Raw genomic sequence first — 5,060 nt, 5'->3', positions numbered from 1 at the left:
TTGTCTTCCGTATTGGGTTCGAAATTACAAGGCTACGGAGTAGAACATTAGTAGTCGCACAGCCAAAAAAATGGGTCGGCTGTTCAACAACGGTTATTAAAAAGCAAAGGATTAGATTTTTTAGAATCGTTTAAGCAAGGAAAATGACAGTATTAAATCTCTCTAAAGCAATCACTTCAGCGAAAATGGGACAGATTAACGAACTTGTGGTTTACTGAAAATTTCAAAAAGCGTTTCCAGTCATCCATCGCTGCAAAATGCATCCACTTTGATACCTATTAAATTTACTTATTAGAAAGAATATACTCCTATTATTATTTGTTATATCCTGTTAATTTTTTCGTTTTTAATAAAGTTATATTAAAAATTGTTTGTCTTGTTTCTCTTGCCTCACCCTATAATCATCACAGTTCAAAGTTAAGTTGATTTTTTTAATGAACAAGACTTTTACTGGCGTTTTTTTTTTTTTTTTTTTTTTTTTTTTTTTTTTGTCTTTATAAAAATTAGAGATTTATAATCATAAAGATATTCTGGTTAGAAAATAACTCTTCTTCTCTTAATGTTTAGTGTATTTATCAGAGAGCTTTTATTTATGACTCACCGCCCTTGGTGACTACCTGGTCCGTCTTCTTCAATAACTGTTTCAACTATTTCAAGATTTAAAATCACACAGTCGAAAATCAAGACTATGTGTAAGTATAATAAACTCATAAACTCATAACTTAAGTGAGAGCAGATTTAACTTTTGTCTCGTACGAGTTCGCATAGTATCGTGGTGAATTTGTTATTAAAATGTTTTGCCCAACATAAGCTAACATTAAAAATAATGCTAATTATCTCAATGGCACCTTTGATAGATAATAAACCGAATTAGCAAAATCAAACTGTGCACTTATATGCTATTGTGCGATTCAAGAAATTTAATTTTTAAGGGTTTTCAGCCAAAATCAAATGAACTTTAACTATCATAAATTTCGTTATGTTAAAAAAAAATCATAGATTTAAAACTATAAACAATAAATTTTAAAGCGAAAAATAAACTTTAAAAATATAATTTTCAAGAACTAAAAATATTCGAGACTACGAAATATCCATAGTAGTTGGAGTCTCTGAGTATAATACGCGTGGTCAACATTGAGTATAGACCACCTTTACATCCCAATTAAGTCGCTGCTCATCCATTTGAAATTGGGTGGGTTTCAAGCTACTGGCAAGGATAGGTCCATTCGATGGTCTCTTACCATGACAGTTTGGTATCTTATCCACTGTGTCATCGTTGTATAGTTTATGCATTTTAAAGATATGCAATAATGATATTCATTTTATTTTATAACTGTCGTTGAATAGCAGACCCAAATTTAGGTTTACGACTACTAATGTTCAACTCCATAGCCTTGTACTTTTGAACCAATCCAGAAGACAAGGAAACTCCTGAATCACTAACCCCAGAGGTATGATTTGTTATGGGAACATGGAGGTCTTTGTGACTCGACAGATTTAACGTGCATCAGTCACCATTTACCTCACGGGGAATCTTCAGCCGACGGGGATCGAACCCACGCCCTCTTGGACATAGGCCCAGTACCCTACCAACCAGGGTATCCCGGCCCCTTAATGCTATTTGTTGTCTTGTTCTTTCTTATTAGATGAAGTTGACAGTTAACTTTATATATGAAGCCGGATGTATTTTTTTGAAAATGAATCACCTTTTCGTCCTTTAAAACAGAAATTAATTTTACCAACAAATTATTTTTAGCTGTATAAGTTCAAACCGAAAAAAATATTTTAATCTTAATAATTCCAAAACTTTAGGAAATCCTATTGATTTTATCAGATTATTGCTCTTATACACGAATGAACTAGTATCATGTATTCAAGATATTTCTTCAACCCTGTAAAAAAGGGTTATCTCATTTAAGAAATCCGCACAGTGCCATTAACTTCTGAAATATTTCTTATTGTATTTTCTTACTTCGGAATCATTAACCTCTTACAGATTATTGCCTTCTTTTAAAGATTATTGCCTTTTCCGTTGCCGGTGTCATTTACTTCAAACACATTTATTTATCGATATCCTTTTATTTAAATTATTTCCTGCAAAAATTTAAAATTCCATTTTTCTCACATCCAATTCCATATCCAGCGTCAAAACATATGAATCATTTCTTAAAGTCCCTCCTCGCCTATAAGAAAAAAAATATTTCCGCTCTGATTATTCAAGAAAAATTCGAGAACACTCGAAAATCAAAATTTTTATAAGCATTTATATAGTAAGTAGCTTCCTTTTGTGATAGCAGCGCTCTCAGTGACGGTTGCTTGAACTACTATAAGACGGAAATTGGGTAAAATCTTTGGAGTGTCCTCTCTTCTTGAAAGGGTGGAAAAGCGTGTTGAGCATCTGTTCGCGCTTCACACTTTATGTTGTTGCCATTGTAAACTAGCTAATTTTTATGCACCGGTACTCAACCGTACAATATAGCACCTTCTCTTTTGCGGTGAAATAACCTTTATCTTCTTATAACAGTTTTTTTAATGTAAAGTAATATTGGAGAAAAATTTTCAAGGGTATTTCAACTTCTGTAAAAATGAACTGAAAAAAAAAATATTTTAAATGGATACTCTTCCATGCTAAGTTGGACATATAGGAGGCAACAAGTTTACCGTAAACTATCGTTTAGGGAATAGATAAGAATATCATTTTTGGAGAACTTTTTTTCCTTTTTTGATTATGTGCTATGCTAATAAAATTTGTTTAGTCTTCAATTATTTTCTTTTCTTCAAAATTTCTTTCTGTTTTTGATTGAGGGAAAATTCATTATATTTTAATGATAAAAGAATCCTTTAATGTTTCAATTGTGTTATTATAAATGTTAAATTATTATTATTATTATTATTTTCAAATTCAAAGCACGAAATAAAGCTTGACCCCCCCCCCCNAAGCTTGCCCCCCCCCCCCCATCATTAAACATCATTTTGAACGTCAAATGTTTTTGCATTGTGTTTATTGATTTGTTTCCTAATTTTAAAACGATATCTTGCAAAAAATTGAGCTATTTTACTTTAATTCGTCTTTAGTACGTTTTAAAATTGTTCTTATTGTTAGTATATTTATAAAATAAAAAAAGGACATTATGCTATTTTAACTTTAAAAAAATTAGAAATTATTCAAAACTCTAATCTAAAACATTTTGTGGTAATTGTTTTAGCAAAATAAATCCGAAAAATTTTAATATTTATGAACAATATTTTCAATTGGATCAAAATCATAGTTTCTTTAACATTATTTCATCTTTTTTAAAAAGATTTAAAGACTAATCTAACTAATTGGATATAATTCAATTAAACTAATTAGTTATAGATAAATTAAATTAATTAGTTATAGACTAATTAAACTAATTGAAATTTTAAACAAAAGTTCGTACTCAGAATATAAGGAAACATGGTCCTTGCAGCATGTCAAATTTCAACTCTGTAGTTGCATTTCTAGGACTTGTAAGCCTGGTGTTTAACAATCAGTACAAGTTTAGCAATCTACAATCTACATTAATAATCGACAAGTTTAACAATTTACATTAATTAACCTACAAGTATAACAATCAATAATTCTCGAATTAATTACCGAATTTAATTTTTTTTTATTTCATTGTATTCCGTAAACATTTTTCTACACACATTTATAAATTAATTTTTCTAAGTCGTGCTTTTTGTGCAGCAGAACAAAATATAACGTTAAGTTGATCACCCAAAACAGCGTCAGCGGTCCTTACGACTTTTTAATATAGAGAAGCATACTAAGCAATTTGATGTTAAAATATCACCTTTAAAAAATAAAATAAAATGTAACTTATCACTATATAGTTTCAAGTCCTTTATATGTCATAAGCTAACTGAAAAATCCAGCCTCTTGTTGCCGACATATTGCAGTACACCTATCTAATCAGAAAAATCTTTAGTATTTTCTAAATTGTTTATGCTTTTTAAGTTTTTTATAATCAGCAAATATGCCTTTAGGCTAATTGAGAAAAGTGTGAAAAATCACTCGGTCAAAATGAATTTGATTAGGTTTATTGGAATAAACCTTTGCGAAGGCTATTTATAATAAGCATTTAATGATCTAGGCTTCTTGCTAATTGCCTTTATTAAATTAGGCAAAGAAAAGGCAATGAATTTTATGTTTACTAATTGTTCTAAAAACAGGGTTGGTAGGGCATTGGACCCACGTCGAAGAGATTGTGTGTTCGTAGTAAATGGTGACTGATGCACATTAAATCTGTTGGGTCACAATGTCCTCCACGCTCCCATAACGAATCAATATCTTTGGGGGTACTGATCCAGGAGCTCCCCTGTCTTCTAAATTGGGATTAAAATTACAAGGATGCGGAGTTGACCATTGGTAGTCGGAAACCCAGAATTGAGTCGGCTGTTCAACGACGGTTATAAAATAAAATAAAAACATATGGGATTGTTGCAATAAGCTTAAAAATTGCGAGACCGAGTAGAAAAAGCGGCTGTATGCAAATAGAACTAACGACTTATGTTCGTTTTTGCTTTTTGACAATGGATATAGTGTTTTTTTTGTATAATGTTTGTTTTATATTATGTTTGATCTATTTAGAAAGTAACAATAATTACTTGTCTTTGGCGATATATCAACTAATTTTCGACGTTTTATAATTTTGAATTAGAACAACTTCTTCAACTGAATTTTTTTTATTTTATTTATTTATTTTATTGTAACGCTATTGAAAAATTAAAAGAGACCAAATATTTCCTCACCTGAAGAGGAAGTAAAATTAAATATTAGAAACTACGAATCACATATTTCTACTGAAATACTTTTCGCAGTCCCACTCAAGGGGGCAACTACGGAACAATCTACTAATAGATTTCCTTTTATACATATACGCCCCCTTTTCCAATGGAAGCAAAGAACCGAGCGAAACATTCGGACGGGGTGAGGATAGATTCTTAGAAGAGACACTGGGACGGGGGGATATTCGGAATCGAAATCATACTCACAGATCCATCCCAACTCAACTTTTCTCTCTGTCCCAGGTAAC

Source organism: Parasteatoda tepidariorum, chromosome 4 (assembly GCF_043381705.1).
Source record: "Parasteatoda tepidariorum isolate YZ-2023 chromosome 4, CAS_Ptep_4.0, whole genome shotgun sequence".
In the NCBI taxonomy this organism is placed as follows: Eukaryota; Metazoa; Arthropoda; class Arachnida; order Araneae; family Theridiidae; genus Parasteatoda; species Parasteatoda tepidariorum.
This window is presented reverse-complemented; position numbering follows the sequence as displayed.